General features: G+C 50.7%; 1 protein-coding gene across 10 annotated transcripts in view; it reads right to left on the reverse strand.

Annotated features, from left to right (window-relative positions):
• The window catches only part of DPF3 (double PHD fingers 3), a 303761-nt gene that overhangs the window by 167208 nt on the left and 112835 nt on the right, over window positions 1–23718 (reverse strand). Inside the window, exons 1-2 of one of the 10 annotated variants that reach the window (XM_060617357.3) lie at window positions 4928–4976; window positions 4223–4278 (exon numbers count right to left, since the gene is read on the reverse strand). The exons of 8 other annotated variants lie outside the window; for them this stretch is intronic. The gene's annotated coding sequence lies outside the window, so the exon portion shown is untranslated. Of the gene's footprint in view, window positions 1–4222; window positions 4279–4927; window positions 4977–12961; window positions 13009–23718 lie in introns of those variants that run through there. One more of the 10 variants, XM_060617359.3, reaches the window with a different exon arrangement.

Genomic DNA, 23718 nt, shown 5'->3' on the forward strand with positions numbered 1-23718 from the left:
TACCATCAGAGAAATACAAAACGTTATTTTGTGGTTTAGAAACCAAATCCATCCCGAAGGTGAACAAGGGGTAACGGGCTTTGAGAGGCCCTGTGGCTCTCTGAACATTGACTGAAGGGACAAAAAGGAAAATGCCAGATTACCATAAGAATCCCGGAGTGCTCAAGATTGTCTAATGTGATGCGTTTGTTGTACTGCAAGGAAAACCAATAACCAGAGAGGTGAAGTAATTTCCTCCAGTCACACCGGGGCAGGGCTGAGATTAGATCCTTACTGTCCAGGCTCCGAGTTCCAGGAATTCTCCACTGTTTACAGCAGGGGCTCGCAAATGACAGCCCCTGGGCCAAATGTAGCCCCCACAAATTCCTATAAATAAAGTTTCATTGGAAGACAGCCATGCGCATTCATTCACATGTGGTCTGAGCTGCTTTTGCACCGCAGTGGTAGCACTGAGGAGTTCCAACAGCGACTGCGTGGCCTGCGAAGCCTTCTGGACCTTTACAGAAAAAAAAAGTTTGCCAACTCCTGGTTTACAACCTAAGTCTCAAATGATGAAAAGACTCCGCCCTTGGAAGGAAAGAAAATAGAACGGGAGGCCGAGAGTCCCACAGCTCAAGTGGAGCATTTCCCAATTATCCCAGCTTGGTACAACTTAATAAAAACCCATAAATACAGTTAACAATAAGGAAAACAAGCACTAGCTCACCCTACCTATTTAATAATTATTGTTAACTACAGCATGCAAAACTCATCACTGGAAATTACTTCTTTTTCTAGCCTCTCTCAAAAGCCCTTTTCTTATTAGAAAACGCTGTTGGCCAATGGGCAAAACGTGCTTCCTACAGTTGCAGAGGCCTCATTGCCTCCTGTTGAGTGAAAATGGGGACATTGAGAGCACTGTCCCCTCCCTGGGGTGCTCCCTGTCAAACAGGATGGTGCCTAAACCCTCCTTGGCCTCTCATTCCAAGTAACATTATCAGGAACCACGAGGCACAGGAGAGGGTCTTGTTCAGACTTTTGCCCCTGGTGCCCCCCTGCCTCCCTCATCCTCTCTCTCCTCCCCAGAATGTACCCAGAGGCAGCATAAGGCTCACAGATGCATCCCAGCCCTTGCTGTTTGGGTAAGGACATGCTACCGTGTCCTGGAGTGGAGAGATGGGGCTTGGCCCCTGAGAGACCCATGTGGGAATCAAGGGTAGACCTCAGTGCCAGGTCGAAGTCGGAACTTGGTCACTGTGGATCTTCAGCAAGTCTCTCCACCCCTCTGGGCCCCAGGCTCCACCTGTCAAATGTCTCTAGAGAATTATCTTCACATGTTCCAAATGATGGAAATATGCACAGAGTCATATTAACGGGTGAGGCAAGACAGCCACACAGCACCCAGGATCCAATATCACCAGGATTAAACCATCATCAGAATTATGGAAGCTAGAGAAGCTTATATTTATCAGCATTATCTCAGGCAGAGAACTTTGATAAATAGCACCCGTTTTGCATGGAACAGTCCCAGTTCACATCAAGGTGCAGGCATCATTATTAATAACTCCTGCTTTGCCTCTCAAAAATGCCCTTGCTTGGCTGATAAATGATAAGGTCACTCTACTGATAAGCTGTTGGGGGTCAGAGAGAGGTAAGAGCCCCGCCACCCCAAACATGGTCAGCGAAAGCAGTAAATGGGCTTCTAAGAAGCCACATCCAGTTGGGTCAAGAGTTAGGGCACAGGTCTGGGGCCAGAACTGAGTAACTCAGGTCAACACAGGAGAGACCTGCCCTCCTTCTCTAGTTGCGCCCCATCAGGCCTTCTGCCTCTTTTTATGGCTGTTAAACAAATGCTTAGAGAATGTCAGCCAAAGTGCGAGCTCCCTGGGAGGCCCACAGGCTTGGGGCAAAGAGGGGGCTTTGGAAAGGGTGATGAGCGGGAGAGGTGCCAACAGGTGCCTACTACCTGCCTGCTGTGCTGAGCACTTGACCTTCCTCCTCTTCATCTCTGGGACCAGGTACGGGCCTGGCCCTTCACGGAGCCTGACTCTGACCCAACAGCACTCAGTAAGCGCTCATTCTGAGGACCTGGACCCAGGAGAAGCTGGGGGCTTCCTTCCGTTCTTTGAAACTCTTCCCCACAGGGGCTGCACCTCTGTGCCTCTCCCACCAATCTTGCTGAACTGTAAGGGTGCAGGGGGGCGTGCTATGCTCTGGGACCTCCATCATTTAGAGAGCCAAGAAGTGAGTGAAAAGAAGGGTCCAGAAGAGCCAACTTGAGCTGTAGGCCAAGGCCTGTAGGGGAGGAAGGCCGGACGGGCAGCTGATTAGAAGAAAGGCAACAAAGAAGGAAAAGGAGGGGGAAGGAAGAGGTGGGGGACAGGAGTCAATATCAGTGGAGGGAGGGCAGCCTCCAGCACATGCCCCACAGCCATCAATATCTCTTCTGAGGACAGGTTATCTGGGGAATTTATGCTCTCTAATAATTACCTTGCAGAGGGTTCCACTTATCTTACCACAAGAATCTGCCAGTTGCCAGACACACAGGGTTCTGGTTAATTCCATCCACCCTGCCATCCACCTCGTCCTCCCAGCTCCCCAGCTCCTGTGCTCTGACCTCTAACCTCTCCTTCTCTCTCTGGCCTAGAGGAAGCCGAGGGTAGAAGAGTGCCAACCACTTGCAGCAGATTTAAGGGCCCCTAGGAGCTGACAGACGGACTTGGGGGGCTCTCCCTAACTGACAGATATGAGAGGTAAGGGGGCCCGGCCTAGGGATGTGCACATGGCTGTAAAAGCCTACGTGGGAAGAGCAGAAGCACTGATATGATCGCTTTCGTCTTCACCTGATGCTATCAGATCTAGTTAGCATTAATTTCATTTTCTTGTCTCCACAGCCCTCCTCAGAGCCTTCCCTTCCCTCCTCCAGCCCTTGAGGAGGGCCAATAACGGTCGGGCCACTTACTCAATAACCATCATATGCCACCCTCGGTGGTCGGGATCTCTTTGAACACATGTCTCGGACCCAACCGTGAGCTCCTTGCAGACAGAGCCCTTGGCTCCCGGTTCTGGCACCGGGGCTACCCCTGAGCCTCAGCAATGACAGTACGAGCAGCTAGCCTCTGCTGTGGGCCAGGCTCCCTTTTAAGTGCCTTAGAAAGAATAATGCACTTCATCTTTGCAGCAACCCCATGAGAGAGACGCTGTTACTGTTCCCCCCTGACAGAGAGGAGGACACTCAGCTCCAGTCGGAGGCCCAGGGCCACGTGGGGAGCAGTCAAGTCAGGAGTTGAACCGGGCGTTCTCATCTCAGAGCCTGGACTCTTCAACGCTACATTCGGCACCACCTTGGCAGTAAATGTCTGCTGATCCACTGGAACATCTTAATACCACACCTACCCACTTATTTATGCCACGCTGTTCTAAAAGAAGAATTTTTTTTAATGTCTATTTACTTTTGAGAGAGAGGGAAAGAGACAGAGTGTGAGCAGGGGAGGGGCAGAGAGAGGGAGACACAGAATCCGAAGTAGGTTCCAGGCTCTGAGGTATCAGCACAGAGCCCGTCGCGGGGCTCGAACCCACGAACCGCAAGATCGTGACCTGAGCCGAAGTCGGACGCTTAACCGACTGAGCCACCCAGCTGCCCCTAAAAGAATAATTTTTGTTAAAGTAATAATAATACCAGCCAACAACTCGGGGTCCCTGAGCATGCATAGGTAGGTGCCAGTCACGGGCTAAGAACTTTCCACTTAGTCCTCATGTCCACGTAGGGGCAGCTGCTATTACCCCGAGCCACCTCTCTGCCCCAGAAACACCAGCCTCAGGGCCTTGGCACCCGCAGGGCCCTGTCCAGGAACATTCCCCTCATCTCTACAGAGCACTGCTTCTTCTCTGTGAGCTCTGCACTCCCCTGCCTCCTTGAGGTCTTCCCCAAACTCCTTCTGTACAGTATTTGCTCTTTCTTTACCTACCCCCCAACCCCCTGGTTTATGGTCTTTTTAGCACTTTGCCAACCCCAAAACTCATTTTATTAATCTTTACTTACTACCTGTCTCTCCACACTAGATACAGAAGCTCCCTGGGAGACAGACTGGTCTAGTTTGTTCACCTCTGCATTCCCAGTGACTAGGGGTACCTGACATACAGTCGTCGGACACATAATATCCCCACTGGGCCTTACACAATACTCATGGCCTGCTCAGCTGGACCTCTGTCAAAGCCCTCTATCTGCCCTGTCTCCACTTACCCAGTTCCAGTGTCCCAGGCATCCTGCAGCGTATTTTAGTATTTCATGGCACCCCACTACAAGGTAGAAAATAGTATCTTTATCATTCCCACGTCACAGATGAGGAAACAGGCCTAGAGAGGTGAAACAAATGAGGAAACAGGCCTAGAGAGGTGAAACAGCCAGCCCAAGACCACACAGAAGTAGGGTAAAATCAGTCCCCATTCTGTCTGCCTCCTCAAGGCCGTGATATTAATCATTCTGCCACAGAGCCTCTGGCTGGGTCCCCCTGGGTAACTCAACTCTCTTCACCCATGTACCCCTAAATATCCCCCACCTTCCTTCTCCCTTAGCCCTTGCTTCTCTGTGCCAATTCTCTTCCGCTGGCCCTTCCAGGCTCTCTCTCTGCACCACTCTTCTCCCAGCTCTGTGCCCCCAGGAGCATGTCCCACAGGGTCAGCCGCTTGCCATCTTCCCTCTGCTTCTGCAGCCTGGGTCAACGGTGAATGCCAGCAGCAGGTCAGAGGGAGGGAAGAGAACAAGATGGGGCATTTACTCCCCCAGCCGCTTCCCTCGCCGGGTCTACTGAAGGTCACAGCTCCCGTCAGGAAGCCCTCTCCATACGGCTCCCCTCTCCCCTTGACCTAGCCCCCAGGGTACTGCGCTATCTTACCTCGTACATTCCCCTGCCCACACTTTTATAAATAGCCATCTTATTACACACACCTCAGTTTACTCTGTTGGAATCTGCTGCTTTCTGCCGGAACTCTGGCTCTCCACCACACAAGTGCCACCTGGCCTCTCTGTCCCCTCCGACCCCCCACCACTGTCATTGCCCCCTGCCCCCTGCCCCCTGCAGCTGCCTCGGTCAGGCCCTTCTCCACTGCTGCACTGTTGTCTCCCTCCAAGACCTATAAATAAACGTTGATTTGCTGGCTTGAAGGTCTGCCCTGGCAGCCTGCACTCTTTCCCTGGGCTCCACTAGCCCCTTTGCTAACCGGGGCAAGAGGGGAGCACCAGGGAAGCCCTACAAGTACACAAGAAGCTGTCCACCCGTGACTAGAATGACAGCAGAGGTCATCAGGTCCAAGGCGGGGGCCCCCTTTGCTAGGATCAGGCTTGTCCTGTGCAGGGGTGTTGGAGGACTTCACAGGCGGTGTGCTGTTAGCGCAAACAAAGCCGACCTCACGGCTTCGATAATCGTCGTACAATTTGTCAAGCAACTGCCCTGTGGCGGGTACCGTACTCACGGTTTACATTAACAGATGAGGAAACTAAGGCTCAGAGAGGACAGGGAGTTTAACCAACGCCACAGAGCTGCTCAGTGGCAGAGCTGGGATTAGAGCACAGCTCGGCCCAAATCCACAGACTTCTCCCACCAGTCCACACTGCCCGACGGCCAATCTCTTCCTTCTGTAGGAGGGCCACGTGCTCAAACCTAGGCAGGCAGCTCAGAGACACGGGCCAGCCGTGACCGGAAGAGGGTCATGCGGATGGGGTGTGGGGTAGGAAAAAGAGTGTGGAGTGCCCCGTGCTGCCTACAGTCACTCCGTCCCAGGGGCACACGGCGTCACTTGGCCACAGCAGTCACCACCAGGCCCAGGGGCTTGGAACATGCCCCCACTGCTCCTTCCTGCACAGCCAGCAGGGAGCCATGCGCTTGTCCTTGGGCGCACACCAGCATGTCAACAAAACACGCCCGCAGGCCCTAGCTCGGGACAGTCACAAGGAAACTCTGAAGGGCAGGGCAGAGGGACCAGGCAGCGACAAAAAGGGAGGAAGGCTTCCTGCTGCAGGACCTGGAGCTGAGCTGCGCTTCCTCGAGTGCTCCCTACAGCCAAAATTTATGCTCCCCTTAACACAATTCAAGGACTAAGGGGTTTTGTTTTGTCTTTTTTTTTGGAAGGCGATCGAAAAAGAAAGAAAAAAAAAAACAAATTTCTCGTGTTAGGAGTATTTTTTTTTTTTTTTTAGTGTTAGGAGTATTCTTGAAGGCAAACATCGTCACTCGTGAGGACACACACACACACACACACACACACACACACACCAGCTCTGGCACCACCCAGCCCCAAACAGCCTTCACTTCAGTACTGGCTCTCCTGGGCTCCTGGAGAACCCGGCTCTGCACAGCCCCCTGACCTCAGTCCACATGACTGCTGGCCGGCTCGCGCTCCCCAGAGTAACAAAGCGCTCCCAGGACCCGGCAGCAGTGGCACCTGCTACTGCAGACCATCCCACCCCCACCAAGCTCGGGTGTCGCCGTGGCCCTGTCTGATGTGTCCTGACAGGACAAGGTCCAATTAGCAGAGGCCGCTTCCAGTGCCCCAGCATGAGATGGGGCCCAAATCTCCAGAGCTGTCCTGAACCTCCTCTCCCCCCAGCCCCTCCAAATCTTAAATCACTGATGTGACACCTCTAGGTGAATGGCTTCTTACGGCGTTGCATGGACCGGGAAACACCCAGAACAGACAGTGACCTTTAAAATAAAACAAAGACGAAAACAAAATACTGCTGAAATACAAAACTGAGTTCCGTCCTAAAATCTGTGCAGTCCTGGAATCTGAGTACTCTCGCTCCAGGCAAAAACACTGTCTATCCCTCCCATTAAACACCAAAAACTGAATCTCCCCTAAAGATAGGAGGTTGGCGAACATGATTAGACCCAATTAATATATGGAGAAACTGAGAACAAAAGAAGGAAAATCAATAGAATTTCCTTGCTCTGACCACTGCTACAAATGAAGTAATAACTTGAGAGGGATCTGAAGAAGAAGGAAACCAAAAGTGTCAGACAGGAGCCGTGGGGCAATTTAACAAAGCTGCAGCAGCCCGTAGGAACCGGCCAGGCAAAGACCGCCAAGGCTGACAAGACGTTCCTGGGGATGGTGGGAGGGGGAGACAGCTGGGGTCACTAGCCTTCTATTCATTACATAGCATGAGGCTCATCAGTGGTAAATTCTCGTCTCTCTCACAAAAGCAAGACACAAAAGAAAGCAAAAGGGAAGAAGCATCTGCACAAGCTGCCATATATTAGGGACACTGGTAATTTCTAGACAGGCAAAGGCCATAGGGGACCCCTGCCGCTTCACACTAAGTGTATGTCTATCACCACGCCCCTCCTCCCCTTCTCTCTCATCCATGTTCAGGGACGGAAGAAAGGAAATTGTCAAGCCTGCACCCATCGCCCACCCTGGATCACCAGCTGGGCCATTTGGAGCATCCAAAGGTGGGGGGTGGGAAGCCCCAGGGGAAAGGGAGATCTCCAGAGATCACCATCCCTACCTCCTGCTCGGCGCCTGGGGCTCCGCTGGATAGAAGACACCGCCAAATTCAACAAGAATTTAGCTGGGCCTCCCCACAAGTCCAGATGGGAGATGCTAAGTGAGATAGCCAGCTCCATGCTATCTTTGTACCTGCAGGACTAAATTCCTTGCTGTCCAGCTGGGTTTTCTGGTAGCCCCTCTGTCTACCCTGCTGCCTCTGGGTGGGGTTCATAAAGGTGCTCCTGGCCTGAGCGACAGTCATTCATTCACTTAGCCAGCAGACGTTTAAAAAGCGCCTCATCCGGGCCGTAGCGCACACGTGAGAGGCAGCACGCCATTTAAGGGAGCGGCGAGGGTGCTGGGTTTGAATCCTGGCTCCTCGTTCACTTGCTGTGCCATCTGTGGACCTCTCTGAGGTTCACTTCCCTCATCTGCAAAGCGGGGGTGATTACAGGACCCTCCTCCTCGGATCACTGAGAACCGATGATATAACCTCACTGTGAGTGATCAGTCAACAGTAGCTGTTGTTACTCTGACATGGGGTCCCACCTTCCACTGGCTGCTACCATCCGTGGTGGGAAAACACGGCTCCCGAGTTAACTCCCAGATAGTATCGTCTGTTCCACGGGCTTCTCTGTCCACAGAGACAGAGCAGAGTGTATCAAAAACTAAAACAGCTCAACGCCATCGGCTCAGATTGCCCCACCACCACCACCAGTCAGCTGTCTAGCCAGCAGGGTCAGTGGTCAGAAGCACGATCATGAGTGTGTTGATGATTCAGTACAAAACCACCCCCACCCGCAGAAACCTAACTCCAGCAGAGATCTGCCCGGGAGTGGGTAGAGAGCACCTGCCCCCTTTGTTTAAAGGGCACCGGGTCACAAAGGAAGAGGAGTCTTAGCTGGAACTTTAGAATATTCCAACAGGACACGTGGAAAGGCGGTTGTGTTGGTCTCGTATTGCTGCTGTTAACAAATTACCACAAACCTGATGGTTTAAAACAACACAAACTTACCATCTTATAGTTCTGGAGGTCAGAAGTCCAAAATGAGTTGCAGAGGGTTAAAATCAAGGTGTTGGCGGGGATGCTTTCCTTCCGGAAGCTCTGGGGGAGAATGGGTTTCCTCGTCTTTTCCAGCTTCTAGAGGCTGCATACATTCCTTGCTTTGTGGAATTCCCTCACCTCCACTGTGTCACTTAGACTCCTGCATCCATTGTCGTATGGCTGCCTCTGACTCTGACCTTCCAGACTCCCTCGTATAAGGCCCCCTGTGATTATATTGGGCCCATCCATATACTCCAAGATAATCTCCCCACCTCCAAGTCCTTGATTTAATCATATCTGCGAAGTCCCTTTCCTTGTAAGGTAATGTTTTCACAGATTCCAGGGATTAGGACACAGACATCTCAGAGGGGTTCCTATTCTGTCTACCAAAGGTGGGTTCTGCTGAAAAATGCACTCGAGAATTGTTACAGCAACGGTGAGGGATTGGAGGAAATAAGGTTCTGCCCTGAGCTCAAGAACACTGAAAACATCCTACTTGGCAGCAAAAATCTAATTTAAGTACAAAGTGTATGGTGCCTAAGAGACATGTCTGTGTGAACTTCTATTTCCCCAACTGAAATACTACCTTTGCAGTGTCCTCGTGTCATGAGGAATAAAGAAAAAAATTCACCCGGAATCCTTTACTCCACGCCAGGCACACCGTTAATGCTTCGCATATGGCCACCAACAAGCTGTCCACGAGTTCTGGTAGCCCCGTGACTAAATAAACCAGCTTGATATGAACTACTTGTCAGCAAATACTAGCAAATCCCTGTCGGGCCCCAGAAATCAGAGGGGCCACCTCAGCCCAATGCAGACCGACCTTCTCGTGCCGAGGCCTGAGCAGCCCCCACAGAAATACCCAAAGATCTGGATTTATGATCAGAATTTCCTAGGCCAGACATGGTCCAGAGACGGGGATCTCAGTTTACTTTCTGCAGAAAGAAGACAGGTATGAGACCCAAGCAATCTTCCACAAGCCCAGGCTCCATTCCCCTACCCGGCTTCTCCTGCAAACCATGGGGTTATTTTTAACTGAATTGTGATCACTCTGGGCTACGGGCTATAGTCAACAATTCCCAACATGAACCTTTCTACTTTCCCATTTCGTAGATGGGCGAACTGAGGCAGTCACCAAAGGAACAAGGATTTTATCTTAGGACAACATTGTGCGTCATTTGCTTTTATCACCAAAGTATCTCAGGTGAGGTTAAAAAAAGAGAGAGAGTTTTAGAATTTGGATCTCAGATCTCCTGCTAATTAGCTATGTGACTGTGGGAAAATTGCATAACATATCTGAACATCCCCTTCTTTATCTGCAAAAGGACACAGGAAAATCAGCCTCTCACAACAGTTGCATGGATTAAATATCACATACAACCCTGAGCATGTTGGATTTATGGAGCACTGTCTGTGTCTCAGGCACTATGCCAAGCATTGCATGTATAATAATCCATTTAATCATGACAACAACTCTGCGAGCCGGGTCTTCTCTTTCCCATTTTCCTAGAATGTAGGCCTCTGGAGGGCAGGGCTGTTTTTTGCGTCTTCTGCCCTAACCCAAGTACGCTGTAATAAATGCAATCTACAAGCACTGTTGCCGATAAAAAGAATTGAGAGACCAGTGGCGTCGGGAATCACTCTGGAAGGTTTTAGAAAGGTGGAATCTGGAAGGTAAGGAGAATTAGAGAGAGGGAGGGAGCAGAGAGGGCAGATCTTCCCATGGGGGTAAGGTGAGGCGGAGAAGTGACAAGGGAGGCATGCAGGAGATCGGACTAAGCACGGCACATGGATAGGAGGCAGAAAAAATCGCTCTCAAAGACCGTGTCTACATCTGGGAGACATACATGAAAAGAAAATGGCCCTTCCCTGTCAACCTCACTGGATTGTTCTAGCAAACGAGATAGGGTGTGAAGGTTCTTGGATGCTCTCCACCATCAGGGATTCTACGTTCCCTACAGGGAAATGAGCTGTACTTACGGACAGCTTCTAGTGGTTTCATAAATACATCCTTTTACGCCCTTCATTTGCCCCTTCTTCTATCTTCCTTTTAACATTCTGCTCTCTGGTAGATATTTTCGACAACAACAAAAATCCAAGGTAGGAAACAGTTAAAAATCATCCTTGATGGTGAGGAAAAAACGGTTGCTCAATCCTAAGAGAGCTGGTATTTCTGGCACTAAGGAATACACGTGACTGAGGTCAGACCTGATCTGCCTGATTTACTCTCGGGGACCAAAGTTCCAATGGAGAACTCTGGGTCCCCACTAGGCCACACCAGGGGGCTGCCGGCTGCAAGCAATAAAGCCCAGTGCTTCTCTCCTTCAGGGTGGGAAGTCAGAGGCTCCAAACTGGAAGTACGGCTCTTCCGGGGCCTCAGTTCCCGCCTTGGGCCAAGTCATGGGATCCGTGCAGCTGAGCTCTGAGTCCAAGTCGGCAAAGCTGAAAGGGAACCCTTTATCCGGGCCACTCCTCCTACAGCAGCACAACCTGGCGGGAAGTTCACGCAGGGCTCTGGGCACTTCAGAACCCTCTTGGGTTACTGTCCTCTCCCCCAAACAGCAAAATCTTTGAACGTCTCTGTTCTGGACTGAGCATGAGACTTATTTCTCCCCAAGCATCTCAGGAGTATGTAGGAGGCAGTGCAAGGCTATCTCTGCCCACCCAGCACGGTGCTCCCCTCATCCTGGGCACAGTGGAAGCTGGTCAGACGTCAGGGGCCGCGGCTACTCAAACTGGGAGGTAGGGCAGAAAGGCAGGGGGGCAGCCCCGGTCACGCTCAGTGGCCTGGGTCTTGCTTTCCAGTGCGATTGTGAACACCAGCCCATCCCCCTGTGGAGGTCACAGGTTTGTCTGCCTGCCGAGCTGTCACTACGGTGACAATATCTCCATTTTCCTCTCCCCCGCCGCCTCTCCCCCACCACCAGTTGAGTAAAATCAGTCCCACTCCATCCTGCAACTTTAGAGACAGGCTTGTGCCGCGGCAGAAAACCACCTCCCCAGGCCTGAGTGAGGCCAATTCAGGTCAATCCTAGAGTTTCTGTGGCAAAGAGGTGCTCTCTTTCTCCCAGTGTGGCAAAGCTGATAAAAATGTTTACCTGAAAGCTGTTGGGAGACACCCAGGCAGCAGGCCTGTCTGCAAAGGAGGCCAGTGTAGAGGGGAGCAGAACTGAGAGGAAGGGGGAGACGGAGGGAGTTCAAATGACCTTGTTGAGCCCCCAGACCCAGTCCCAGGTGAAGCAGACACGCTCCTGAACTTGCAGTTACACGAGCCCATACATTCCTCTCTGTGCTCCAGCAGTGTGGGTTGGGTTTCTTGCCATTTGCAGCCTGAAAAAACCCTGACTGATGCACATTCCAGAGTTTGATTTTACCAACAAATCCTACACAAGGCTGAAGAAGAGCTGCCCCCCGCCCCCCCGCACACACACACCTCTGGGTTTCTCAAATGCTACCCGGATGCTTTTGAGATAAATATGGGCTCGTGGTCATCAGGTGCCGCATATCCAACCTGAGTGGGGGTCAGTCAGGGAACGTTGGAGATGGCATCTCAGCGAACTGCACCCTGTGGCTTACCATAGTCCCCACCATTCCCTATTGTCTCCCATCAAGTGCATTTTCCTCATTTACTTTACCTGCCTGGTCCCTTTAAGTATATCAATTTATCATCCCTTATAAATGGATGGCTGAAAGGATGGATGGATGGATGGATGGATGGATGGATAGATGGACCGTTTGATCATTCAATGGATAAACCTGTGGATGGATGAGTGGATGGGCGGGCACCAAGTGGTTATGTATTTGCACATCGAGCCTGCATACACATAGGCACAACACAAACAATGAAATACAGTCGGGGACCATTTGATAACACAGGAAAGAAAATAGCCACAGACTTACTTCCGTGTGGCTTTCGTCTCTGGAATAACGGGGGATGACTCTCTGGGTAGCATTCATCCCATAGTTGCCCTCCTCCCTCCCAAGCCAAGATGGTTCCCACACTCCCACCAACAGTGCAGCACAAGGAGAAACCATTCCTGCATTCACAGGCAGCTGCCTCAGAAGAAAACCTGGCCTGAGGAAGTAGCCTCCCCCTCAGTCCCCAGCATCTACCTGGATCTGGACACCAGCCACAGAAACAGAAAGAACTACAAAGAATGCAGGCAGTGTTTTGGTGCCTGGACTTGGGGTAATGATCGGCAGTGTCCACAAATGTATCCACGAGGCTCTTGCCTTGAAACAAGGATATGCGGGGTCTAGGGTGACCAAGGAGGGCCACCAGGTGGCTCAAAGAACTGAGAAAACAATAGAAAGACAGCAACAGTGGAGCTCAGAGCCTCAGCCACCGGGCTGGAGGCGTCGGCACGACTTCGGGGAGGTAGTTGGTGATTCACATAGAACCACGCTGTGAGCTAGTCACTGTGGGGGGGGGGGGGGGGGTGTGCTCACAGTTCAGGCAACTGCTTGCTTCAGAAACTAGACCGCGTTCGCTCCACTGTGAACCGTATTCCCCTTTCATTGTCTTTGTGAAGTCATCACAGAGTTCCGAGCGTAAGAATCCCTCTTTTCCTGGGTCAGACCAGGAAAGCGGCACTCATGCTGAGTGGCACCTGGACCAGGCCTGTTCATGCTGGGGTATGTCACCCCAAGCGTGAGGCACGAAACACACGATGTGAGGGTTCTGCATCTCATCTATCCGTGCTGCCAGGAAACGAATGCATGGAACAGTGGGAGAAAACAGAGCGGCACGCATAAATACTCCAAGGCCATAAGAGAAGGGTAGCTGCTGAGGGGGTAAGAAATACTAGCTTCCTCAGGAATAATCCTTCATGGTGGATACCCTCCCTGCCTGGCATCCACTTTCCAGGTGACTCAGTCCCAGAGCTGAGGAAACACAAGCGTGGGACGAGCCACGGAAAAACAGACTCCCACCGAGGAGCAAAGCAGGCACCAACAGGGGCGCCTGGGTGACTCAGTCGGCTAAGCGTCCGCCTTCAGCTCGGGTCATGATCTCGCGGTTCGTGAGTTCAAGCCCCGTGTCGGGCTCTGTGCTGACAGCTCAGAGCCTGGAGTATGCTTTGGATTCTCTATCTCCCTCTTTCTCTCCCTGCCTCTCCCCTGCTCACATTCTGTCTCCTTCTCCCTCAAAAATAAGCATTAAAAAAAAAATTCTTTTTAAAAAGAAGGCACCAACAAACGTGAGAACCAGCGAGCAAATGGTCTCTCGCTGGGGTTCCATCTGATGGGGTCTCTCCAGGGGTTCCATCAGCCCCTGGAACACCACAAAAGACACGATACTGCAGAAGACTGACACAGGGTCTCTCCCCTCAACATGCTTATATTTGAGAGAGGCAACAAGACTCATGAGGGGATAGACATAGGAAACTGTATACAACCTGGAGTCGAGGGTCCTGGGTTCTCGTCCTGCTCTGCAGCTTTGGCCTTGAAGCCCACCACTGACTTTTCTGGGATTCAGTTTCCTCATCTGCAAAGTGAGACCCCCTCACAGCTCAAAGGTTGTGCGAGCTCTGGGTTGCCAGAGTAGCCCATCATCAAGGGGCTGCCCAGTGTTCCGACACCACGCTTTGGGAGAGGCACGTAGATATTCACGTTCAGAATCAGCTCCTGGGAGCGGAAGTGAAGATGCTGAGCCCTGAACCTCTGCTGAGGTTCCACACGTCAGGTCACATGCCCCCAAGCAGCGCAAAGGCTGAAACCCACTTTTTTTCAAAATTTTTAAAGTTTATTTATTTTGAGAGAGGGAGGGAAGGAGAAAGAGCGCATAAGTGGGGGAGGGTCGGAGAGAGAGAATCAGAAGCAGGCTCCGCGCTGTCAGCATGGAGCCCTAGGTGGGGCTCGATCTCACGAAACCGCGAGACCATGCCCTGAGCTGAAATCAAGAGTCGGACGCCTAACCAACTGAACCACCCACATGCCTCCACATTTCTGATTGTCCCTGAATACATGTATCTTCAGCCCTGGGTGTTTATTTTTTATCTTACCAGGAGGAAAGAATTTGGATTCTGTTAAAATATATACAAAGGGGATGCATTTGTTTATTTTGAAGAATGTATTTTCGGATATAACTGGTGAGGAGCAAGGTTAAAAACCCTCCTTTTCTCTGGGCTCATGTGAGTGCTATTCCTCCGAGGTGATTTCTCCAAAGACCACAAATGGCCAGATCTTCCATTTCTCATCTCCTGACCTGTCTCAGTTTGATACCGTGGTCAGGGACAGCTGTCACATTATCCTTCAGGACCTCGGTGCTCCCACGTCCACATCCTGCCATCATCAGCCCCGTGGAGGTTCAGGGTCCCTGCCCACTGGCCACCTTTCCACCCACCCCATGCAGTAAAGTCACCAGATAAAATAAGGATAAAATAATTTGAGTGTTAGATCAAGAATATCCATTTTTAGAGGCACGTGGGTGGCTCAGTCAGTTAAGCGTCCGACTTCGACTCAGGTCATGATCTCACAGTTCATGAGTTCAAGCCCCACGTCCGGCTCTGTGCTGACAGCTCAGAGCCTGGAGCCTGCTTCCGATTCTGTGTCTCCCTCTCTCTCTGCTGCTCTTCTGTTCACACTCTGCCTCTCTCAAAAAGAAACGGTCAAAAAAAATTTTTTTCATTTTTAGTATAAAACATTTGCCTTTCCAGGTACCAAAACTGAGCAATTCCCTTCCGAGGACAGAAAAATTCTCTCCTTCTAAGCTTGTGGTCACAGAACCTCAGCCCAGTGGCCCTTGTGTCCCCTGGCCTCAAAAATGTCTGCCTTTGCCTCTTTCAGGGTGAGCAATGAAGGCCATGGCTTCCAAGGCTCACGGTAACATAGGCAGTTCCCAATTGGATGCCAACGGTGCTTGGTCAAAGAACTGCTTATGGCTGGAGTCAAAAACATTTCTACACAGAGCTACTAGCTCCAGAGCAGAAGGTCTGGCAAGAGGGGGAATGGGAAGAGAAGGAGAGAAATGTAATAGGTACTGCCGTATAGGTCTCTAGGGGAGACCTCAGTCTGAGACATCTCATTAAAAAAAAAAAAAAAAAAAAAAAAAAAAAAAGGTATCACCTGGCAAAGGCTGCCACATGGGTCATGAACTTCTAGTTCTAAATTCTGGCTATAAGAGATAAGCCCAGCATATCCTCCAGCTCTGGGCTCCTTAACAACACCTGCCGTTCTTCTACCTGCCTCCCTGGGCACCTGGAGTGGAAGTGCCATGAGGGCTGGGCTGGTGCCCTTTTTCTCTCATCACCATATGCCCACCATCTAGTCTGGGACCCAGACTCACGGCGAGCACTCGATGAGCTTTTGTTCGATGCATGAATGACTGTCTACGTTATCCGATATATCCCCAAAAGCATCATGAGTTTGTAGTGCAAAAGGTCCTGAACAACTCAAATGAGAAAAACACAAACATGTCCCGTGAAGAGGGCGGGCCTGAATGACATCTGGGGTCATCTGCAATACCAGAGGCCCTTGAGCCTGTCCTATTCGGGCAAGTAACTTCCCTGCAAGAATTTCAAACGCTTTCTTCAACACCTTAGCTCAGGTTGAAGTCCTCAGCCTGTGCCCAGCACCGGGTGATAACCCCAGGAGGCAAGTGTGCCGAGAAGCCAAAACCAGGAACACGAGGGACAAAAAACTAGGGCAAAAGCGCCTAGGTGGGGACGGATCCAAAGAAGGAACAAGAGAAATACTTGAAGATGCAGCATGGCTGTCCAGGACATACACACTCACACAAACACAAAGATCCTCCTTCCAGATCCACACTGCACCCCCTTCCCACTCCCCCCATCCCATCATTGGATGACAGCGCTGCTTTGTGGAACAGAACAATAGGCACATTATGCCAACCTATAATTATCCTAGGAGAAGCGATAGTGAAGTCAAGGCATTACATGAACATTGGGATACTGGATACCATCCCACAAAAACAACAACAAAACAACAACAATCCACAAAATCCCTAATTTAAATAAAGACTGAAAGCTGTCCGGAGCCAGTACCCTTTCACATTTATATGAGGGTGGGATTTTTTTTTTTTTTTCTTTCCACGTGATTATTTAAGCACAAGGCCTTCTTTCACTGGAATTGGTAGAGTACTGGGGGCAGGGGTTGGGAGGTTTTTTGTTGTGTTTTTGGTTGTTGTTTTTTTTTTTTTCAATAAGGAGGCAGAGAGTAAAGGAAGTGAAGGGCGGGAGCAGGTGCCAAGGCTATAGGCTGTGACCCATGGGCCGCCCTCAGAGGTACCTGGGTCTGAGTCCACCCAGTGAGTCTGTTCCATTAACAGAGATTCCTTTCCACCAGGGCAACAAAACGAGTATCCAGGGACGTGGGTGTAAAACACACAGAGTCCCGGGTGGTGTCCTGGAAAAGACAGGGACCAAAAATATAACGAGAATATCTGAGATCCCCCTCCCTCTGCCATAACTAGATGCTTCTGTGGTTTATTCAAGAACTACGCGCTCCATCTCTGCCGCGTGCGAGGAGCCATCAAGCCAGCAACTGAGGAAAATTAACAAAGACGGTCACTTTCTGCTCAGAGCCTCGGTTTCCTGAGAGTGCCGGCCAGCCCTGGAGACGCACACACCACACACACACACACACACACACACACACACACACACACTCCTGCTTCCAAATTCAAGGTGCAGCCCCAGACTGGCGTGGGGCCGCGCTGACGAAGGCCATCTCCACAGGCCATCACTGAAGAGGGAGAGGACCTGCCACTCCTGAAACAGAGGTGGAGCCAGAACTCTCTGAGCCAAGGAGCAGAAGCTGCCGGCATGGGGCACACAGGGTCATCTTCGTGTGTCCTGGTAAAAACAAAGGTGTGGAAAACTGATGGTTTGTTTTTCAAACACATCCCTAGTTTCTACGCAAAGGTCTCTCTTCTCTTTCAGGGGGAGCCTTCCTCCTGAACCACAGCCCCATGTGCTCTGCCTCTTCTGGACCCAGTCAACCCTCCTTTCTTTCTTTCACCTCAGGCCTTCCTTTCTTTCACCTTCTCCACACACTAACGCAGGGATGGCATGAGAAGGCCATCAATCATCAAAGGACCCTTCTAGCAATGATCCAACCTCCTTCCTTACATTTACTGAAAAGCTCCTCCCATATATCGTATGTTCATCTGTCCATTCCATTTAGAAACCATTAACCATCCTTCCTCAGAAGCCACCGGTTCTTAGGGACTCATTTCCTCCTTTTCTTGCCAAATCCAAAAGCCGCTTCTTGGTCATCATGCTGCTTGACCACCATTTGCTGATAGAAGCCACATATTCTCTGAAACTCTCAGAACCTTGATTTCACTCATTCCTTTGGCTCCCTCAGTGAGTGTCCCCCCCCCCATCCCGGTGCCCGGTGGTGGGGGTGGGGGGAGGGTAGGACAGTAACAGGAGCTGCTCCTCGCCTTCCACTCATCTCTGCACACCTACTAACGATGGCTTGCCCTGCATCAGCCAAAGGGCTTTAAAGGACTCAGAGTGTGTCCACACTCATTACCTCCTGCAGTCACAAAGCCCAGTCCTGCAAACTTTGGAAAAACATCTTACATTGTAATAATTCTCCCCCTGGAGAAGAAGACAGCCTATTCTTGCAACCGCTACTCTTCTGGAAGTGTGGGAAACCAGGGACGGAAGTACCACCAAATGACTCCCGAACTGTGACATGATTTTGTGAGTCATTCCTTCCCAGAGTCCTCTGCTCACTGGCCCCTCTCCCTTAGTGTTTTGCTGTGCACCTTATCACAAAGGTAACTGCACCTGCCTCTATGCTGTGAGCTCCGGGAGGGCGTGGAATAGACTGGTCTCTTTTCCGTCCCCATAACTGCCAAAGGCTTAAATATTGGTTGAAAGGCAGCAAGGGCAGGAGAAATCCGGCATCAGATCTCATCTCTACACCATTCCTCAGGATGGCACCTTTGGAAAACTGTCTTCAGGTTTATTTCTGGCATGGCCTGTGGGAGGGTCAAGACAGTGAGTGTTCTCTGACCTTGGGCATTTCAGAGGCCACCATGACACCACACTGAAACGTCCAGGCAGGACCCCAAAGCAAACACTTCACCTATTCAGGATACAAATTTAATGAGTCTATGCCACTTAGTAATTCTGTACTTGCCTTCCTTCCTTACTGCCGGCCCTGGGGCAAGCTCCTTAAGATATTTGTCCCTGCTTTCTCATCAATAAAGATTAAAATACGTGTCTCCTAGGACTGCTATTAAGATTTGACAAACAGCCACTAGGGGAAGTGCCTAGCACTGTGCTTAATATGTTAGCAGAGCGTCCATATATCCTTCTTTATCATGATGATTGTTACTCACAGGTTAGAAAGGGTGCATGATATTGACTCCCACACAACTTTGATACAGCCCTTTTGAATTGGCTGCTTTTGATGGAACTGCCCTTTGACAATGCCTCAGCAACAAACCACGAAACTGTCAGCTTTTAGGGGCACCTGAGTGGCTCAGTCAGCCAAGCATCTGACTCTTGATTTCGGCTCAGGTCATGACCTCACGTTCTGTGAGATCGAGCAGGGTGTAGGGCACTGCACGGAAGGCACGGAGCCTACTTGGGATTCTCTCTCCCTCTCTCTCTGCCTGTCCCCCCCCCCCACCAAAATAAATAAATAAACATTGAAAATAAATGAACTTTCAGCTTTTAAAATATATGAGGTCGGGGCGCCTGGGCGGCTCAGTTGGTCAAGCATCCGATTCTTGGTTTCGGCTCAGGTCGTGATCTCACGGTTTGTGAGTTCAAGCCCCATATCAGGTTCCATGCTGACAGTGCAGAGCCTGCTTGGGATTCTCTCTCGGCCCCTCCCCCTCTCGCTCTCTCTGTCTCTCTCTCAAAAATAAGTAAATAAACTTAAAAAAAAATTTTTTTTTAATTTTTTTTAACATTTATTTATTTTTGCGACAGAAAGAAACAGAGCATGAACAGGGGAGGGTCAGAGAGAGAGGGAGACACAGAATCTGAAGCAGGCTCCAGGCCTCTGAGCTGTCAGCACAGAGCCCGACGCGGGGCTCAAACTCACGGACCGTGAGATCATGACCTGAGCCAAAGTCAGACGCTTAACCAACTGAGCCAACCAGGCACCCCTAAAAAAACTTTTTTTAAATACAACGTCATGTGAGAAACAGGTATTTCTCCCTCTCTCCCTGCGGTCACCCAACCCTAACCTCAGGGATGGGAAAGGACAAGCTCAGAGATGGGGTTAGGGATGCCGTGAGAGTTAGGCATGGGGTAACGTCCAGGAACAGAGGACCGAAGTTGGATGAAGGGTCTTAAAGCAGGGAGGTCAGAAATGGAGTAGAGGTCAACATTGGATGGTGCACAAGTGAGGTGAAATTGAGGGCTGACTGAGGCTCACATTAATTATTTTAAGTTTTCATCCCCACCCACCACTATAGCATCAAAATGCCCCACTTTGTGAAGGGGGTAAGGGGGGAGGAGGGAGAGAAAAAGAACCCTGAACTGAGTGAACATTTTATTTTTTTTAATGTTTATTTATTTTTGAGAGAGAGAGCCAGAGCGTGAGTGGGGGAGGGGCAGAGAGAGGGAGGGAGACACAGAATCTGAAGCAGGCTTCAGGTTCTGAGCTGTTAGCACAGAGCCCGACACAGGGCTCCAACTCATGAAATGCGAGATCATGACCCGAGTGGAAGTTGGACCCTTAACCAACCAAACCAACCAGGTGCCCCCGAGTGAACATTTTTAGGCCACAAGACATTTTGACTCAAAGAGTAAGTTGCGATGCTGGTCAAATCCCCTAGTCCTTTTCCACAAGGGGTGCTCACAAGAGGGATTGGCAAGAAGGTTCTAGTAGGTCGCTCAGCCTACGGGATATAAAATGCCTGGTGAATTTCGCATTCTAAGGACAGGAGTTTTCCAAATTAAAATTTTAAGACTGTATGAAAATAGTTCACCATTTACTTTTAGGATGAGGTAGTGTTTAGACTGTCAGCCTGAAAAACCAAAGCTAGCATTTTGGGGGCTGCTGAGGTGGGGGGGAGGGAACAACCTGTTGGTTCTGTCGGGATCCCTGAGATCCTGGACGAAGAAAAAGAGAGGGGTCCAAACACCTTCTCCCACCAAGAAACCAGCCAGAGGTCTCTGGACTTATAAGATGGACATTTCAAAAGCCATGACTTAGACTTTAACATTCTTGGGAGTTCAGGAATAATCCTGTTGATGTAGGTTCTAACCCCAACCACACCATCTACTTGCCGTGCAAACTCAGCCAGGCGATTTCACCTCTCTGAGACTCTGTTTGCTCCCCTTGTCCTTCTGGGCAAGCTTAACTTAGCAGTGCCCTTCAGCTCTAATGTTAATTCAGTCAAGAAATGTTCACTGAGCACCTACTACATGCCAACACCCTTCTAGACAGTGGGTATACAGCAGGTTCCTGCCTTCGTGAGGCTGACACTCTAGCCCCAATATCCTATGACTCCTAAGAGGCTGTGAGGACCACACCCTGCATGATATGCTTGCGTATCTCAGGAAAAGAGACGTGGCAGGGGCTCCATACGAACTGACTTAAGGTGAGGGGTGGGCAAGCCATTGTCGCCGACCAGTAAATAGGACAACAGAACTTCTTCCTTCAGATTGTTTACTTTAAGTTGCCGGAATGGACAGGAGAGTGAAGAACATGAGGTAGGCAGAGTGAGTGCAGAGGAAGACAAGGCAGGGAAAGGATGCGTGGTTCTAAACCGAGGCCCCATATTCTGCGGGGCTCATGCTAAGATTTCACCTGGCAATACCGACTCCCTTTTAGTCACAGGGAAACTTAACATCGTCACCAAACAGGGCTCAGTCCCGCCCAGCACTGGCCACTGACTGATGACACCAGTCCTGGTTCCTCCTGCAAGGACCCTGGGCAGAGGCACATTAGGGGAGGGGTGGGAAGGACACAGGAACCACAGAAAGGGTAAGAAGCCACAGGTCAATGCGGTCCACACAAGCCACCCTCTCCCCACCCACGTGCAGCCCATTTGCTGCCTCCCCCAGAGCTTTTGGGGCCACTCTAGGCCAGGGAGAAGAGGAGGGCATGGGGAGGCTTTGTAAGGGTGGGCTCCCCCACATTTCTCCCATCTGGGAGAAGGGCAGGTTCTCAGCCTGCCTGGGAACCAGGGAATAAGCACAGGGGGAAGGGGGTTGTATGCGAGAGTCACCGGGCACTCCTTTGGAATGTAGATGCCCGGCTCCACCCCACTCTACTGGTTCAGTAGATCAGGGTGGAGACCAGGAGTCTGACTTTCCACTCAGCAGCCGGTAATTCTGATGCAAGCAGGCTACCACCCTCCCTCGAAGGTGCCCAGTGAGGAGAGAAAGGGATTTGAGCTTCCAGAGGTGGAGCCTCACCAGCTAAGTGACTTAGAGCATTTGCTGTCCTTTATTTCCTTTCAAAACCTCAACTGTCCATCCTCAAAATGAGGATGATGCAAATGAGTACCTGCTTCTCAGGATTAGTGGGAGGAGCAAGTGAGAAAAGCATCAATCCCGCTGCGCGGTAAGAATTCAGCAGACTGCTGCTTATTATCCAGGGGGTGACTTCTACAAGTGGGTTCTTCCACATCAGCCCCTTCCTGGACTGGAGCACATGGTGGGGAGGATGTGAATGATGCCAGTGGGTGGCAGGGAAGCCTCTAATACAGAAGGCGGGGCTACCAAGGTCTCCTTGCGCGCCGCCCCCCCCCCCCCCCCCATGACCAGCACCAACACTGTGGTCCAGGAACACACTCGGTCTGGATCTGGCCAACTCAGAACACGCTAGCTGATGTGCAAGAACTCAGGGCAGAGGGGTGCCTGGGGGGGCTCAGGCCACCGAGTGTCCTATTTCAGCTCAACTCATGATCTCATGCCCCCCCCCCCCACATCGGGCTCCATGCTGATGGCCCAGAGCCTGGATCCTGCTTCGGGTTCTGTGTCTCCCTCTCTCTCTGTCTCCCCACTCATGCTCTGTCTCTCTCTCTCTCTCTCGAAAATAAATAAACATTTAAAAATAAAAAAGAACTCAGGGCAGAGAGGGGCACACATAGCATGGGGTGGTCGTCCCATCAGAGATATGGTCCGGAAGGAGATGAGGATGCCGGACAAAAAGGATGGCAAAGGAGCAGGGAAGAACAGGAGAAGGTGAAACATATTTACCCCAGTGGCGTTGTGCATTGGCAACAGTGTCTCCAAGCTTCAGAGTTATAAAGGAGGCAAGTCACGTGGAAGGTGGTACAAAGAGTAAGAATGGGTACTGCAGGGGCGCCTAGGTGGCTCAGTCGGTTAAGCGTCCGACTTTGGCTCAGGTCATGATCTCTGGTCTGGGAGTTCGAGCCCCGCGTCGGGCTCTGTGCTGACAGCTCAGAGCCTGGAGCCTACTTCGGATTCTGTGTCTCCCTCTTTCTCTCTCTTCCCCCACTTATGCTGTGTCTCTCTCTCTTCTCAAAAATAAATAAATGTTTAAAAAAATTTTTTTTTTAAAGAATGGGTACTGCATTGGGGTCTAAAACACACATGGAGTGACTCTGCTTCACAGGAGCTACTCAGGGGCGCCTGGGTGGCTCAGTAGGTTGAGCATCTGACTCTTGATCTCGGCTCAGGTCATGATCTCATGGTCATGGGATCAAGCCACAGGTCGGCATGGAGCCTGTTTGGGATTTTCTCTCTCTCTCTCTCTGTCTCTCTCTCTCTGCCCCTCCCCTGCTCACACGCTATCTCTCTCTCAAAATAAATAAACAATAACAACAAAACAGAAGCTACTCAGAAGGGAAAAAAACAGACTTAACTCTAGGAACAAAGATCTCTCCCCGAAATCCAGGAATGGTAGTAGAAATAGGGTCCTCATCTGCATCAAAAGAACTCTCGTTTCCCAGCCAGGTCTGGCATACCACCGTGGCCTTCCCTATTCTAGAGCTGGCCCCTAGGCTCAGAAGACCCCTCCCCACCATATATGAAAATAGGGCCGTTGCACATATAATTAGTTATAGCGAGGTCGTGGGGAAGGCCCTAATCAAATATGACTGGTGTACTTATAAAAAGGGGATGATTGGACACAGAGGCACGCACACAAGGAGAATACCATTTGAAGATGAAGAAGCTTGGGACGATGCTTCTAAAAGTCCAGGAACACCAAAAACTGCCAACAAACTACCAGAAGCTAAGAAGAGGTCCAGCACAAATTCTCCCTCACAGCCCTCAGAAAGAAATAACCCTGCAAACACC

The sequence above is a fragment of the Panthera onca genome, chromosome B3, assembly GCF_046562875.1.
Source record: "Panthera onca isolate mPanOnc1 chromosome B3, mPanOnc1 haplotype 2, whole genome shotgun sequence".
Classification (NCBI taxonomy): domain Eukaryota; kingdom Metazoa; phylum Chordata; class Mammalia; order Carnivora; family Felidae; genus Panthera; species Panthera onca.